General features: G+C 38.5%; 2 non-coding genes and 1 pseudogene across 2 annotated transcripts; 2 read left to right on the plus strand and 1 right to left on the minus strand.

Moving 5' to 3' along the window:
• Positions 1–1,283: 1,283 nt before the first annotated feature.
• trnar-acg (transfer RNA arginine (anticodon ACG)) lies at positions 1,284–1,356 on the minus strand. The gene has a single exon. It is a non-coding gene; the product is annotated as a tRNA-Arg (tRNA).
• A 131-nt stretch (positions 1,357–1,487) lies between these two features.
• trnae-cuc (transfer RNA glutamic acid (anticodon CUC)) lies at positions 1,488–1,559 on the plus strand. Its single transcript has one exon. It is a non-coding gene; the product is annotated as a tRNA-Glu (tRNA).
• A 667-nt stretch (positions 1,560–2,226) lies between these two features.
• The window catches only part of LOC113055618 (integrin alpha-M-like), a 40,134-nt pseudogene continuing 24,085 nt past the window's right edge, over positions 2,227–18,275 (plus strand).

The following is an 18,275-nucleotide window of genomic DNA, read 5'->3' on the forward strand; positions in this document are numbered from 1 at the left end:
ATATAGAATGTTTATTAGTTGCTGATGTAGTATTCATTAATAAATGGTTTAAGTTAGTCCTTCATGAGTTTACATTAACTGGTGATTATCTGTGCATTCTTGAAGCATGAATTAATGCATATTTGTGCACCAGTATTGTAATTTTATTGATAAAAGACTCACTTACATTGCAAATGTTGGTTAGAAGTTAATCGATGACCGTTATCTTCTTCTTCTTCACCCGTGATCCTTAAATCTCCGGTAGTTTTAAATGTTATCAATTGATCTACTTACTACGAAGAATCGCGGATGAGGAACGGGCGCTGATTGGCTAATTCGCGGTTACAATACGAGCGCTGATTGGCAAATTCGCGGTTGCGATACGAGCGCTGATCGGCAAATTCGCGGTTGCGATACGAGCGCTGATTGGCTAAAACATAAGTTTCATGGTTGCAGCCGGGAACGTGATTGGCTGTCATAACAAAGAATAACCACGACCTACAGGTGACATGGAGCGCCACTGGCCCACCGGTAGTAAAAACCCCCGATTGCCAAAGTCTTGTTGCTTTTCGATGTGACGGTGGAAAGCATTGATGTCTCCTCATTCTCACCTTGTTGTCAGAAGAACAGCCCACCAGCTGACGGTTTACTGAAATAAATAGTGTTGCATGCATTCAAGGGACATGTTTGTTGACTCACTGCTGAATTTATACCTCGAACTGGTAATTAAGGTCTTGTCCAGGTCAAAATACTTGTGTCATGCATCTGAAAACACACATGGCAACCGTTATCTAGAGGAAAAACTGCCTATCGTCGGTCTGTCAAGGTACAAAACTGACATATTGTGAGGTTAATAATGAAAGTGAGACCAATTTTTAATCCGCAAAATTGCTGATTATTCGCTCGTTTAGTTTAATGCAGATTACAAATTATTCTCAATGTCCAGGTGGCAATTAGTGATAAGGCTTCAAAATGGCAAGCCTGTGACATCAAAACCACATGGCATTATACCCTTCAATGTAATGAAGCAGTTACAGAGTAGCGATGAAATTGTTCATTCGAAAATCAACTGGCTGCCAGCCTGCAGTTTATTTCCCTGTTAATCGTCGAGCTTATCGGAGTGCTTGTGAGACGAATGGCAATACCAAAGCATGTCCGTGTCTCCCCTAGATATCGGAATGTGTGTGCAGAATATGTCTTTTTTTGGAAAAAAAGAAGAATGCCTGGAGATTTGCCTTTTCTTCTGGACTTTAGAGAAAAAAAACAACAACAACAAAATAAACTGGTGAAAAACACGCACAGAGCGAGCCAGCCAGGAGTCGAACCTAGAATCTTCTGATCCGTAGTCAGACGCGTTATCCATTGCGCCACTAGCCTACCAATAGTAAAAACCCCCGATTGCCAAAGACTTGTTGCTTTTCGATGTGACGGTGGCAAGCATTGATGTCTCCTCATTCTCACCTTGTTGTCAGGAGAACAGCCCACCAGCCCACCAGCCCACCAGCCCTTCCCTGGTGGTCTAGTGGTTAGGATTCGGCGCTCTCTCCGCCGCGGCCCGGGTTCGATTCCCGGTCAGGGAAAGCTCTTTTGAAAAAAAAAAAAAAAAAAGCCAGCTCCAAACCAAAAAATGGTGGAAAGCCAGCTCCAAACCAAAAAATTTGGTGGGCACTTAAAAGAAGACCTCCTACGAGACGGAGTCGAACCAGCGACCTAAGGATTGCCAACACTCCAACCTACAGTCCCCCGCTCTACCAGCTGAGCTATCAAAGGGACAAAGTACTAGACAGAACCTCGACATATCAGGGTTCTGTAGCTCTACTGCTGGCCAAAAAGTCACTTCTGGTGCAGGAAAATATGCTGGATTTTTGAGGAGGGAAGCAAAAAGGAGCATGCATTCCCATACCGGGAGTCAAACCCGGGCCGCCTGGGTGAAAACCAGGAATCCTAACCTCAGTCCAAGGCGTTTGCAGACTGTTATAAAAAGAAGAGGGGATGCCACACAGTGGTAAACATGGGCTTGTCCTAGCTTTTTTTAGATGTATTGATGCCATGAAATTTAAAATCAACTTTCGTTTCCCTTATAATGATACATTTTATCAGTTTAAACATTTGATGTCATCTATTTTGTATTCTGAATAAAATGTTGAAATTTGAAACTTCCACATCATTGCATTCTGTTTTTATTCACTGTTTTTCAAATCCCAACTTTTTTGGAATCGGGTTTGTATAAAATCAAATCTTAGTAAGATGTGCCAACATTTAAACCACTTTAAAGTGTGTGTGTTTTTTTTTTTTTTTACATTTGCACATTTGTATCATATGATATTTGATTAGGCTGAATCCCAGTACATACATTTAAAAGTGTAATATGGAAATTGACTTTCTGGTATCTTGAGCTGTTTACTCTTTTCTCTCTTCTCAGGGCTCGGCCTGTGATGTCTGTATCTGCAGAGCTCAGTTTCAGTCCAAAGGATATCAGTCTTAACTACTTTGAATGTCCAGGTGTAAACACATTTAATGCATTTAATCTCACGTCATGTTTCACGGTTACAGAGAGATCCAGCAGCACAGGTAACATCACTGAAGTTTCAAAGAGTCTCTCTGTCACATGAAGAATATATCTTACCCCCTCATGTCTCTCAGGATCTCTGGAGAAGAAGATGAATGTTTCTCTGAATCTGAATGTGGATGTCGTACGAGGAATGAGTCGAGGATTCTTTGATCAGAGCAATATGTCTTCCAGGACTCTGCAGCAGTTTATCCTGCTGGATTCTGGGTCCTCCTGTTTTAACTTCTCCATCTTCATGCTGGTACGTGTGGTCTATCACAACTTCAGCCAGTCACAGCAGATTCGGTCTGACCGTGAACGTTGTTTGTTTCAGCGCTGTGTTGCAGACACAGTATATCCTCTGAAGATACGAATTAATTTCTCACAAACAGATGTCGCTTGGAAACTCCGTGGCTGTTCTTGACGTTCACAGCAGGACGGAGGAGTATGTTTAGGTGAGTCTACAAATATCAGATTTGATTCTGCTATTCAGTGTAAACCAACTCTTAAGTATCTAAGATTCTTCAGGTTTATTGTATAAAGCTTCCATGACATTCAAAAGCTCATTCAAAGTTTATCTGATGTATGTGATCAGGTGCTGTTTCAAAGGAACTGTAATTCAAACAACAGCTGTGTGGCCGATCTGAAGCTGAACTTCAGTTTTACGTGAGAAACAAATGATAAATAAATCAGATATGATTTTAATCTGAAATATGACTGTAAATGCTTCTGAATATTGGAATTCTTCATCAGGTTTTGGTTGAAATTATGGTTGAAATGTTGAAATGGTGGTTTGTTCTGCAGGAACGACACGTTAGTGATGGCGAAGCGAGCTCATTTCACGGTCCTTATTTCGCTGGCAAACCCAGGCGATGACTCCTTCAACACCAGCATAGTGCTGCATTACCCAGAAGAACTCCCACTCTCTAAATTTGATGCTATTAAGGTACAGCTGTCTGCGTGTCAAACTAAAGACTGTTAAAAACTTCATAAAAAACCTCCTAAATATTGTTTAGCTAAACTCCCATTAGACTACACATTTAAGCAGATTTAATTCAGTTTTTTAAAAATAACTCTGTTCATCGGTTTTCATTTTATTTCCAGTAAAACACTGATCTTAAACAGAGCTGTCTGTCATTCAGAATATGACATGAGAATACGTTTTAAATGCAATTTCTCCTCCTGAATTTGAGCTTTGGTATCAAACAAGAGATTTGCAAAAATGCAGAATTCAAGTTTCAAAATTATTCAAGTTTATATATTTAATCATAATTTAGAAATTAACTTTTGTGAACCAGGGTAGAAGAACAATTAGTTTCCCAGAATGCATCACATTAATATCATTCTGTCAACTTCCTGTGGGGCATGGCTCTTAACTGAATGGGGAGCCAATTCTTCAGTTTTAAATTTCGCCCTACCCTGTTATATAACATATTTACTGATTAATTTATCTGAATGTCTTTTGTAATGATTTAATCTGTTAGCCAACACCCCGCATTATGGGACTCGCAGCTGAAAGTGCTCTACCTAACTTATAATTGTAATAGTTTCCTACTTCAGTGTGTTACAAACTTTATTGTGGTGTCTTTAGAAAGAAGACCCTTTGGGCTTTACTTTTTATCAACCAGATTTGATAATGTTTCCACTCTTAAATATTTTTTTATTTGATATAAAAATACATTAAATGAGTCCTGGAGCAATCTGGAAAAGTAATGGGTTGAAAGCCACATGTCTCATGAGTTTCTATTTAAAATCTGAATGAAATATCATGAAAAATGAGACTCCTGCAAATATTTTTATGAGACTAATTCTACACCTCCCACCCCCAAATATAAGAAAATATATTTCCCAATAATATCGAAGGCTTCTACAAACTATTTAGTCAGTAAACATACCACTGCAGTTTTTTCAATTATAAAACACTAGACCAAAACTTAGACATCTCATATAAGTGAATTATTTGAGCACTAGAGAAATACAATAAGAATAATTTGAGTAAGAAAAATAAGAATAATAAGAAAAATAAAAATAAAAAGATTTAACTTTGTTTGCCAATTACAGAACATCCTGAGATTGCTAGAAATGCATATTTTACAATGAATTACGATGAAAATAAGTTCTGATGTGCTGATGGCCACTTATATAGATGGTAATAACACAAATATGTCATAAAGTAAATAATCCACTCTCTCTACCCTTAGCAAAAAGTAGTATACTTCAAGTTTATTTTATTAAGTTTACTTAAGTAAAGTTCAAGTATACTTATGTGTACTTTATGTAGCAAGTATACAAAGTGTTCTAGTGTTCTAGTAGTACACTTGTAAGTGTACTGTTTCAATACTCCTTGGGACTAAATCGGCCCACTTTCTAGTATATAAAATATACGTTTAAATATACTTTAAGTATAACAGTAGCAAACTTTGAGTACACAACTAGTTTACCTCTATGTTTGTAGTTTGTACTGCAATTATAATAAAAATGAACTTGATTTGCTTGATTTACTAATTAAATACTTTGTACACGTATACTGCAAGTAAAGTCATAAGTTTTCTTTAAGTGAAATTTATATCATACTTTAAGACTACTATGTCCCTATTCAGGTTTGAATTTGTATAAATTTTGTTACATGAATATCTGAGCATGCAAAACATACAAAGAAAGAACACTGTATCTGCTTGTAAACAAAAACATTTCATTCTAGCTTCATGCATTCTTTTTTAAACACTTTAATGTGGGTAAGTTACAAAACAAAAGTTGACAGATGCAGGCTACGCACACTTTAACTACACAGAAATCCTTGCAAAATTCCAATCAGACAATGGATGAGGAGATTTCGCTCAAGAGAGAAGAAAATATTTAAGGGTAGGTATTATTTTGGTTTTTATGACCTACATGTACATTTTACCAGTTGTTACCTACAGTTTATACAAACATTATATTCATCGACCTGTGATTGATATCTCAAACATAATAATAGCGGTTAGACATTGGATTTTGGTTGAAAATGAAAATCGGGTTGACGTCTAAATCCAACGACTGTTTGACGTCAAGCTCCAATGTTGGGCAGATGCTGAATTTTGGCTGGAATAAACCCCCCCCCCCCCCAAAAAAAAAATACATTAAAAAACGGTGAAATGCATGGCAGTACACATATCACCGGCTTCACTTATTACTAACCAGTTTGACTTTATTTCTGTCAGATGTCCACAGAAGTTATTTTTGAGAATTAACAGAGGGTTAGATGTTGATGTTTTATTTGAAAATGTTTGGTCACCATTATTGTGATCAGTGTTTGCTTTAGTTGGATAGTTTGACTTGTGGCTTAGGAAGTTTGTGGTTCCTGTAATAGTGTTATAAAAGGAGCCATAAACAAAGATAAGGTGGTATAGTTTTCATCATCATTAAGAAAAATTATTTAGAAAATAATTTTTATCGTCATTGACCCAAAGGGGTTATTTATTGTTAACGAACAATATTCAAGAGACAATACTTTCTTCCCTCAGATCAGACATTCTGAAATTTTATTTTTAAATACATTTTGGGAGAAAAAGCTTTTGAGACACATAGATAATCATCAATAATCAGTATATGAATCTCAACAATGGTGACACGCTCCATGCAGCAATGCATGCTGGGAGCCACCATAGTATAAAACACATGGCTCCCAGCATGCATTGCTGCATGAAGCATGTCACCATTGTTGATATTCATACGCTGGTTTTTGATGTCTGTGTGTGTCAGCGTAGGTTATGTTTGTTAAAAGATTTTAACTGATTGTTATAATACTGCTGGATCTCATGTGGCAGAAACGCAGGGTTTGTACTATGAATGTACTAAGATTAAAAAACATCAGCAAATCAGGTTATTTCATAATGATTATAAAACCTTTAACAGGTAACAGCCATCACTTGATCTCATGTCACTTTAGCTTTCTTTGATGCTGCAAATGTGCTCCACAAACATACTGTCACAACAGCCAAAACATATAATAAGTGTTAAAAGCTCAACTAATGGAAACACTAATCACTGTTATGGTGTTTAACTGTTATATGTTATGGAAATTAAACACATTAGAGTTAAACCCCTGTTAATTTTCAATAAGAGCTTTGTAGATGTCTAACAGAAATAAAGTCAGTCTGGTTAGTAATATGTGAAGCTGGTAATGCTGTTTGTGGAGTTGTTTAATCCTCCTCTGCTGAGATCTTGAGATATTTAATGTGCTGCCATACATTTCACCCATTGTTGCAGTGTGGTGCTTATTTCAACCAAAATTCAACATCTGTCTGTTGTTGGAGTTTGACGTCAAACAAAGTTGAGTTTAGACGTCAACCCGACTTTAATTTTCAACCAAAATATGACGTCTGACTGATGTTGGATTAGTTGGAGTCCAACGTCTTCCTGATGTCACATTGATGCACTGTGCCTGCTGGGTGGTGTTTCTTTTTCTTCTTCACTTGTGTATTTTTGAAAATTTTGAACAGAAGATGCATACTAGCACTCTCTACCATAAAACAATGAAAACACAGATTCTAGGAGTATAGCTCAAATATATTTAGACTTTTTGTAAGTATAAGTCAAGTATACTTAAACGTAATTTTAAGTATATTTCTGAGAAGTACATAAAGAGCATTTTTGAGAAGTACATAAAAAGTAAACTTAAAGTACACTTTCCTATTTTTAGTTTAAAAGAAGTATACTAATAGCACACTTGAATAAACTTCTTTTTCGTAAGGGTATTCATATAGACGCGTTCACTTTGATAGCCGTGATCATACAGTAATAGCTGATTTGGGCTGCTTTGCACTCAAACAAATGGTAATCATGCAGATACATTCACATTCAACATAAAACACACTCTCACATATATAAAAACTGTTTAAAAATAAAACAAACAAAGGAAAAGGAGATTGCTGTAGGAGAGGTGGTGATAAGTTAAAGCGGAGATATTATAAACAAACATCTTTATAGATTGTTAGAATTAGGATAGATCTAGTGGAGGAAGAATTTTGTGGGAGTATCGGCCGAAGGCCTGTATAGGTCCGGTATATGGTACACTTGCATATATCCCATTTCATGGCATACAACCAGGAAGATAATTGTTGTAGTATGGATGAGTTGGATCAAGATGATGGAAGCTGGCAGATAAGGAGGATAAATAAAGCAAATTGGACTAGAGGAATGAAAGAGAGTGAAGAGAAATGGAATGTTGTTGTGAGGTTTGAAGAGCCAGGAGTGAAGAGTTTGGATCCATTAAAATTTATGAAAATAATCAAGAAACAGGTTGGTGAGGTTAAATATGCTAGAATTATAAATGATGGAAATTTATTAATTGGGTGTAACTCTGATGAGCAGATTGGAAGGGCTTTAAAGATGCAAGATGTGGGGAGAGCAGTGGTGGTAAAGGTGGTGAAGGTGGGTGAACAAGGAAGGGAAGGAGTGATTTATGGGGTTCCTTTAACAATTGAGATGAAGGAGCTGGTTAAAGATTTAAAAGAAAAATGTGAATCGGTTCAGAGTGCCAAACGGTTAACCAAGGGGGTTGAGAAAAAAGATACTGAGTCAGTTTTGGTACAGTTCAACTCAAAAGAATTGCCTACAGAACTTTACTTTGGATTTATGAGATACAGAGTAAGAGAGTTCACTGATAAACCAATGAGGTGTTACAAGTGTCAAAAATTTGGTCATGTAGCTAAACTGTGTAAAGGAATTAAAAGGTGTGCTAAATGTGGTGGGAATAATGATTATGGGGAATGTGGAGAGGGGGTGAGACCTAAATGCTGTAAGTGTGGAGGGGGACACAGTGCAGCCTACTGGGGTCGTGAAGTAATGAGAAGAGAGACTGAGATTCAGAATGTGAAAAAGGATAGTTTGTTATGTAGAAGCAGTTAAAAGAGTGGAACAAATAAAGAGGAGTAATGAAGGCAGTATTAGAGAGGAAATAGCAACAGATAATGTATGGGCTCAGAGAGAGAGCATGTCAGGGAGGAGAAGGAAAAGGAGAGGGGTGGAAAGAGGGATTTGGTTACCCTTAGCAAAAAGTAGTATACTTCAAGTTTATTTTATTAAGTTTACTTAAGTAAAGTTCAAGTATACTTTTAAGTGTACTTTATGTAGCAAGTATACAAAGTGTTCTAGTGTTCTAGTAGTATACTTGTAAGTGTACTGTTTCAATACTCCTTGGGACTAAATCGGCCCACTTTCTAGTATATAAAATATACTTTTAAATATACTTTAAGTATAACAGTAGCAAACTTTGAGTACACAACTAGTTTACCTCTATGTTTGTAGTTTGTACTGCAATTATAATAAAAGTGAACTTGATTTGCTGATAGTTTACTAATTAAATATTTTGTACACGTATACTGCAAATAAACTCATACGTTTTCTTTAAGTGAAATTTATATCATACTTTAATACTACTATGTCCCTATTTAGGTTTGAATTTGTATAAATTTTGTTACATGAATATCTGAGCATGCAAAACATACAAAGAAAGAACACTGTATCTGCTTGTAAACAAAAACATTTCATTCTAGCTTCATGCATTCTTTTTTAAACACTTTAATGTGGGTAAGTTACAAAACAAAAGTTGATAGATGCAGGCTACGCACACTTTAAATACACAGAAATCCTTGCAAAATTCCAATCAGACAAAAGATGAGGAGATTTCGCTCAAGAGTGATTGATGACATGGCTGAGAAGAAAATATTTATGGGTAGGTATTATTTTGGTTTTAATGACCTACATGTAAATTTTACCAGTTGTTACCTACAGTTTATACAAACATTATGGTCATCGACCAGTGATTGATATCTCAAACATAATAATAGCAGTTAGACATTGGATTTTGGTTGAAAATGAAAATCGGGTTGACGTCTAAATCGAACGACTGTTTGACATCAAGCTCCAATGTTGGGCAGATGCTGAATTTTGGCTGGAATAAACACCCCCCCCCCCCCAAAAAAAAAAAAAAAAACATAAAAAAAATGGTGAAATGCATGGCAGTACACATATTAACAGCTTCACTTATTACTAACCATTTTGACTTTATTTCTGTCAGATGTCTACAGAAGTTATTTTTGAGAATTAACAGAGGGTTAGATGTTGATGTTTTATTTGAAAATGTTTGGTCACCATTATTGTGATCAGTGTTTGCTTTAGTTGGGTAGTTTGACTTGTGGCTTAGGAAGTTTGTGGTTCCTGTAATAGTGTTATAAAAGGAGCCATAAACAAAGATAAGGTGGTGTAGTTTTCATCATCATTAAGAAAAATGATTGAGAAAATAATTTTTATCGTCATTGACCCAAAGGGGTTATTTATTATTAACGAGCAATATTCAAGAGACAATACTTTCTTCCCTCAGATCAGACATTCTGAAATTTTATTTTTAAATACATTTTGGGAGAAAAAGCTTTCGAGACACATAGATAATCATCAATAATCAGTATATGAATCTCAACAATGGTGACACGCTCCATGCAGCAATGCATGCTGGGAGCCACCATAGTATAAAACACATGGCTCCCAGCATGCATTGCTGCATGAAGCATGTCACCATTGTAAAGGGAAACAGGTCAATTTAGCTCAAAGGGAATCATTTAAGATTTTAAAGGGAATTTGAACAGAATCACTGTTTCACGGCTGCTCACGGAGACGCACCTGCGGTTCAGTGAACGAGCCGTTTAACATCAAATCTGCGCTGGATACTAATATCCAAACTATAGTGAAAACACTATCAATTAGCACAGTAACAAGATCGACAGTTTAAGACATTAACTTGTAAGCACAAAACACAAGATACTTCTCTTTTCAATATGAATAAGGCTTTATTAGATAAATCTAAGACATATAAACTAATCTAACACATAAACGCACGCACACACACATTCACACAAGTTGCAGGAAGGTCGAAAGTTAGGGAAAGATGAGTTTAAGAGAATGGAAATATGGAATCCCAAGTTAACAGCAATACGTTAAATTGCATAAACATGAACAACCATCAATCACGTAATTAGCGCTCGCATTGAGTTCCTCAATGAGGTTAAAATTATATTAGATACACCAGTAAAGGTCACAGTCTGGAGGTAAAGTTACTTGCATCTCCTGTGAAGAAGGAGCCTCGGTGAAAGGGCTATCCCGAGGTCGTTGATTGGCTGGAAGTTCAGTCTCTGAAGTGACGTCTTGGGAAGCCCGTGGTTGTTGGGCGTTGGCTGAAAGTGCAGAGTCGTGTTCGCTGGTTGAAGTTGAATGGACGTTACAAAACTTAACTCAGAACACGAAACTCTCAAACGGAAAAGAAAAGAAATAAAGTTTGACGAGACTAGGTTGTGTTCCTTCTCATAGTAGCAGCAGGCAGGCACGCTGGAACCGCGCTCAAAGAACAATGATGACTACCGCATGGCTAGATGCTACAAGCTAAAGCTAGGTAGCAAAGCTACAAGCTAAAAGCTAAGAGCAGGCATGACTGATAGCACGAGGCTGGAACTAAAAGCCGACATGGCTAATAGCAGCAGCTAGACTAGAACTAAAAGCAAGATTTAATCGTGTCCAAAGTTTTTAAACTTCCTTGTTGGCCACCCCTCAAATGTTGCCTTGACCAATCAGATATGGTCCTGGGGTCTGGGGTATCATAAATCACTGTTTATCTTACCAAGCATGTGGTTCTTGCCTCACAGGGTCTAATTTTGGACATGATTCCTATAACATGATTATGATATATTTTACAAAAAAAAATGATTGTCAGGACAATATCAAGCAAGAAAATGCGATTATTTGAATACTAGACATGACTAGGTATCCTATAGTTATCAAAAGACATACACAATAAGTGATTATATATGATAGTCAAATGTGTGGGTTACACGTAAATGAATATGGAGTTAAGCAATGGAATGATTCATTCATAAGTCTTTTTTGAGTTCATTCTGGTCCATATATAATGTATAAAAGGGTTTCTTTGCCATTCTCTGGCAAAGGACTTTTCTGTGAAGACAAAGGTTTAAAGCCCTTCCCCCTTAGGAATTTCAGTCTGGTTTCACTGGCTGGGGGGGGAAGTCAATGCAAGTATTTAACTTGATCTCCTGGGTTTACATGTGATGTCCAGCGTTGCATTCCAATCACGAACAATAAATTTGACAATCTCTTCTTCGAATTAAAATTGTCAATAATTGTTCTATTGGTGTTAATGTTGAAAGCTGTTGTGTGAACAAGTTGGTTGGTTGGTTATCTTGCTTGGTTCCTGTGGCACTAGAACTGATTTATGACTTCCTGAGGAATTCAGCTCATGTTTCAATGCACACAGCTCTGATAGACTCTTTGATTTGTCTGATTTGACTCATTTCTGCTACATATATCCCCCTTTCGATCGGCGAGGTGTTTAGGTGAAGACATCGTCGATCGCTGGAGAAACAAAGGCAGAAGAAGCAGACAAACACAGCAAACAGCAAGACAACACCTCCATGACAGTTACTGTACTGGTGCAGGCATCAGGTTATTTAGGTACACGTGGTTAAGTTCAATTAGTCAATGTAGTTTAGCACATTGAGGATAGTTTAGATGGTCTTGGAAATTGTTTTTATTTTGATTCATCAATCAAATTTGTGGTTAACTTTGTTTGGTTCTTCTAGGTTGTCTTACTTTACATGTTTACCATTAGTTTTCTAGTAATTTCATTTTCAATTCAATGGATTGACCTATCATGCATGGAGCTCTCTGGCTTCCATTCAGTTTAGAGTGGCTGGCGGATATTAGGTGTTGCGAGTCAATCCTAATATCAGACCTTCGACCCTCGCAGGGTGTCTAGGCGTTTCACCTACTCAGGAAAGAGGGGAAGGAGAAGGATAGGTAGAAGAAGAACAAAACAAAACAAGGCTGCTGTGGGTTTTCCTAGCATGGGTTACAACGACTATTGAGCTAGGATGTCAGGTGCAGCTAGTGTGTCATGAACCTTAACTTAGTGTCAGGTGTTCTACCTATTGTGAGGATGGCTGCACTTTTCTTCATGGTGGGTATGTGTAACTTTGTTACACTAAAAGTTGGATATTCTACCTGTGGGAAGAATATGTTTGTTGACTGTGTTATCAGTAGATGTGTTTACCTCTGGGTGTAGGTAATGTGTGGTCAGATCTGTTCAAGTCTGTGTTGTCTCCCCCTTTTTCTAGCATGTCACTGAAGACTGTCTCTCTGCATCCTTGGCTTGGATGAGGGCGTTTCCATGGTCTAATGAGGGGTCAGTCCAGCAAGGCAGGAAGTTCTTTGGCAGACAGTCGGAGGCAGTTTGGCATGGCTGTGTGAAGCTGAGTTGCAAAACTTGTCTCCTATGTTGCATTCTTCTTGTGATGCCTTCTGGCTGTAGCAGACTTTCTGACCTTCTGTGCTCTGGTGGTTGCTGTTGCACAGACAGGGAATTTGGAACTTGGAGTTGGAGTTCATTTGACAGTTTGTTAGTGACTGAGGTGATGTCCTTTAGTACCTCAGATTTTTCATCAACAGTTGGCCGTTAAAGACTTGTTCATTGTGGGTTGTTGTTGAACAGGTGCTTGTCATCTCTGATGCGGTGCACCAGGTGATCACCGGCCTTCCGTTCTGTCGCTGGTCACAGCGAGCACGACTCAACTTTGTGGTCATATGCATGTAAATTGTCTTGAAGGAACTCTCTTAGTTGTTCCATGACTTGTTCCGTGTCTTCTAATGGTAAGCGGTTATGTTCTTGTGCATACTCAGCACTGTGCATGTCTGAGTGGTGCTGAGGTGGGTTTTGTTGTCGCTTACCCACACGGGTTGCTCTTGGATGAGTCAGCTGATTACCTTTGGATATCTGGTTAGGTTTCCAGATGTTATCCTTTTGGTTTCTTGAGAAGCGTGGCTGGTCCCATGGATTTTTCCAGCAGTTGGGCTGAAAGCGGTCGTGGATATGGGCGTCACGTTCTCTGTGCTCTTGATGGAAGACTCTGGTGTTGTGATGCCACTGGGTGGCGTCCAGTGCAAGGCTTGAGTCTTTGTTGACAGAGTTCAAGAGTGTGGATGTTTTGTTACCTTTCTTTGAGGCCAACTTCTGCTTGTTGTAGGCCTTCTGTGTTAGGTCACGCAACTGTTGGATGGTCATGGAGTTCGGACAGGCCATGACACCTAGATGGTGACTGACTCCAGGGTGCAGATTCTTTAGGAAGAGGGTTTTGAAGTTCACATCCTCTTCAAGGTCAGAGTTGTTGTGTGCACCAAAGTAGGCTTGTCGGAGTCGGTTGTAATAAGCTTGTGGAGTCTCTTGACGACCTTGTTTGGTTTCCAAGGCAGTTAACAGTCCATGTTCAGACTCTGGGTCTGTAAACTCTTTAATCAGGACCTCACGAAGTCGCTGGTAGTTTGACTTGGTTTGACTGGGCTGTCGATCTAGAAAGTTTCGTACCTCGGAGCTGGACGTGGCTCTAAGGAGGTATAACCAGTCTCTGTCAGTCACGTGAGGTCTCACTTCCAGGTGAAATTCGATATCTCGCAGGTAAGCTTGGATGTCGGGGCTCTCTGTGGAGTCCGGGTTGAACCTGCTGATGTTTTCAGACAGCTTGTTGAGGTCTTTGATTGTCATCCCGTGTGCAGCTTCAAGGTCTTGGACGGGAGGTTTTCTTTCGTTGGCAGGAAAGGGTTGTGTGGCGAAGGCAGGTGAGGTTTTGGGTTGTGGCCCTTCGCTCCTTTCGTCATATGCCAGTTCTTGGACGTGGGACTCTGCTCTGCTCAGCAGTGATGAGGCTAAGAGATGTTTCTCTTTTCTTGGCTCTAGTTTGTGCTTGTAAGCATTTTGGAGTTCTTTTCTGACCATGTAGAGCTCATCGTTGGTATTGTCTAGTTGTTGGGTCAGATTGTCCATTTCAGTTCTGTACCTTTCAAGGTGGTCTTTCAAAGCACTGATTTCAGAATTCTTGTTTCTGATGTCTATCTTGGCTTTCTCTAGTAGCTGTTCGGCATACTGGAGTCTGTTTACCAGGTCTTTCTGAGCAGCCGTTGTATGTTGCTGGTCGAGCTGAGCTGTTGCCAGGGCTGCTTGGAGCTTCATAACTTGTTCTGTTGTATCCTGCTCCCTCTCGCTGGGTGCTTTGAGTTGATTTTGAACTTTCACTTCCAGCTTGTCTATGCGACGTTGAGCACGTGTCAGCTCCTCTTGAAGGTGGGTGATGTGCTTGTCGCTCAGTTTCAGCTGGGTTGTGAAGGCATAGCTTAGTGAGCTCGTGATTTTGACTAGCTCCTCGTGGTTGTTGTTCTGGCTTGAATCTTGTGTCAGGAATCTTCTCAGGATTAGGATTATTATTAAAAATAATAACAGTTCAAATGTCTTTGGAGTGAGGCTATCTGTTATGCCTCTCAGCCAAATGTTCACATCTTCCCCATGGGCAATGGGGTCTGCAGTCTGCGGCATGTTGGCACGCTGGGGAGAAGAGAGACTGACACAGATCTGTGTGGAGTAAAAGCCTATGTGTGGTGGGACAACTAAGTGTTGTATCAGTGATTGTGAACCACTAGTGAAATGTGGTGATGACTGTGTTGGTCTCAGGGTGTCTAAGTAGACTAGAGATGCGAAGACTTTGTCACTCTAATGAGGAAGAGGAAAAGAGAGACAGAGGTGAAAAACAAATTCAAATGACAAGCAGAATTTCTGTTTTTCAAATGAGGAACATTATTTTTTTTCAATTAAATGTTATCAAAAACATAAACAATATTATTATATTTCTTGCTTTGGACAAAAGAATACAATAATAATTCTGATATCTCTTTTCTTAGTCTGACAGGATTGACACCTTACACCTTTCAGTTGGACCGCTCACCAGGGAGTCAGCGAGGCGACAGTTGCTCAACACGTATCTCTATTAAATTGATCTCAACGTTGGATGAGATGCTAAAACTTGGATTGCGTTTCCAAATGTAGGGAGGTTAGAAAGAACAAATGAGAGGATGATTACAATCAAATTCATAAGGATGATTCGTCGTCTTTGGCACGATTGTGTATTTACTTCACTTAGAATTGATTGATGGTTCTTACATGTCCTACAAATGTAAAAAGAGAAGAGGAAAGTAAAGGAGAGAGAGGACGGAGATGGTAAGTCTCAGTAGCGGTTATCTCAACTACAAGGAGAGCGTTGTGTTAGTTGCTGCACAACTAATCAAACAAAATAAACTTTAAGTGAAAGAGAGTTGTCTTTCTAATTTATTTGAACTCGTAGTGAGGGATAACAATGTCTCCTTTTAGGGCTCAGGTTTGTCGTTCCCAGGCTAGGATACACAAAAGAAATGGTAAGAAATAGGAAAATTTAAAAATTAATAAATGGGCAAAATATGCAAAAATGAAATTAAAAAGAGGAAATCAATACGTAAAACAATAGTGGTTAAGTGTATAACCAAAACAGGAAGACGGGTAAAACGCATTCAAATAAGTAAAGGTCTGAATAGCATATATTCAGATGGGTAATAAATAAATTAGGAAGAATACGTTTACTTTAACTTCCAAAGTTCAAGGCTTATTCATTCCTAAAATAATTAGACCCAAAAGAGAATACTAGAAATAAAAGATCATATGAAATGATCTGAAAGGGAAATTTTAAATGCTTCCAAATAAATTTAATGTTTCAATTAAATTTCAATTTGACAATTAATAATTGTGAGTCAGTATTTCCCTTTCTAGTAAAATCAAAATAAGTGGTCTAGTGAGAAAAGAGAGCGATAAAAAGAAAGAGACTAACAAGTGTTAGTTAAGATGTTTAAAATGGTTAAATCACGTCAGCGTTGCCCAAACACACATTATTCTACCACTGGATGGTAATGCTAACTGCTAACCTTCGAGGCTAGTGGCTTTAGTATAGACTTCAATGTAAATGCAATGGTTTCGTTAGCTTAGCGAAACCGCGGAGTTTGTGCGCTGCGCGTGCACAGTTCAGAGTTGCTCCGGAAGTACGTTAGGCTTCCGGGTCACGGTCGTCACTATGGCAACCAAAACACATTCTAGTGGATTAGCACATGAATCGTTGCATTGTTGCAAATACAGTTAAGCATGTTACATGAAATGTCGGCTCATTTCAACACTGTACAAATAACAACACCGCCTTTCAGTTGGTTTTGCGATGTGGCACTTAAACTCTCAGTTTGTATAGAGTTAAATTTATCTTAATTCAAATAGCAGCTTCCTGCTGTAGTTATTATATCAATCTCAGCAATTTGATTCTCCGTGCCAGTTTTTCTGGACACAAACATAAAAGTTTTCCTTCGCTGTTGGTACACAGTTAAAATTTACTTGATCAAGCTTTTAAAACACTCCCATTCAAATTACTCTCGGACACACGCCGTGTTACGCGAGATTGCATTCACTTTGTGAACGGATACAAATGGGCAAACATTGTTCTCTAATGTTTAACGTTAACTTAGGGGAGTCGAATATCAAATTTGATTCGGCAGTGGAACACGCACTGGCAATCAAACTATATGAAATATGAATACGGGGACTTTGATAAATAGATTGAGGAACCCGCTCAAAACTATTCTTTATTCACCGATTTATATCCCTTTTGAAACACTAACAGTTTAGCTCCGTTCAGCAAACAGTGACTGAGATAGCGTTTGAGACACTGGAACACGCAGTGAAATCAAATCAGCTATAAAACAAGGCATTACACAAATGAGGAACACGCTCAATTTCTACCTTATTGTACGATCTCAGATGTTTACTTTTAAGTTCACTTACTGCTGTTAACAAAGGGGAGACGGACTCGAGTTAAAGTCTCCTCTAGCTCCTTTCATTCAAGCGGGAGGGCGCGCGCTGCTTACGTCACACTCTCAAACACACACGTCTCGCAAGCTTCTCATCTTTCATTCCTTTAGCAAAATCAAAGATTAAATAACTTGGTTTATGCTCACAATTTAGATTAAACTGCCCGCAATCATTCTCCACCATTATAAATGTAAAGGGAAACAGGTCAATTTAGCTCAAAGGGAATCATTTAAGATTTTAAAGGGAATTTGAACAGAATCACTGTTTCACGGCTGCTCACGGAGACGCACCTGCGGTTCAGTGAACGAGCCGTTTAACATCAAATCTGCGCTGGATACTAATATCCAAACTATAGTGAAAACACTATCAATTAGCACAGTAACAAGATCGACAGTTTAAGACATTAACTTGTAAGCACAAAACACAAGATACTTCTCTTTTCAATATGAATAAGGCTTTATTAGATAAATCTAAGACATATAAACTAATCTAACACATAAACGCACGCACACACACATTCACACAAGTTGCAGGAAGGTCGAAAGTTAGGGAAAGATGAGTTTAAGAGAATGGAAATATGGAATCCCAAGTTAACAGCAATACGTTAAATTGCATAAACATGAACAACCATCAATCACGTAATTAGCGCTCGCATTGAGTTCCTCAATGAGGTTAAAATTATATTAGATACACCAGTAAAGGTCACAGTCTGGAGGTAAAGTTACTTGCATCTCCTGTGAAGAAGGAGCCTCGGTGAAAGGGCTATCCCGAGGTCGTTGATTGGCTGGAAGTTCAGTCTCTGAAGTGACGTCTTGGGAAGCCCGTGGTTGTTGGGCGTTGGCTGAAAGTGCAGAGTCGTGTTCGCTGGTTGAAGTTGAATGGACGTTACAAAACTTAACTCAGAACACGAAACTCTCAAACGGAAAAGAAATAAAGTTTGACGAGACTAGGTTGTGTTCCTTCTCATAGTAGCAGCAGGCAGGCACGCTGGAACCGCGCTCA

Source organism: Carassius auratus, chromosome 36 (assembly GCF_003368295.1).
Source record: "Carassius auratus strain Wakin chromosome 36, ASM336829v1, whole genome shotgun sequence".
Taxonomy (NCBI): Eukaryota; Metazoa; Chordata; class Actinopteri; order Cypriniformes; family Cyprinidae; genus Carassius; species Carassius auratus.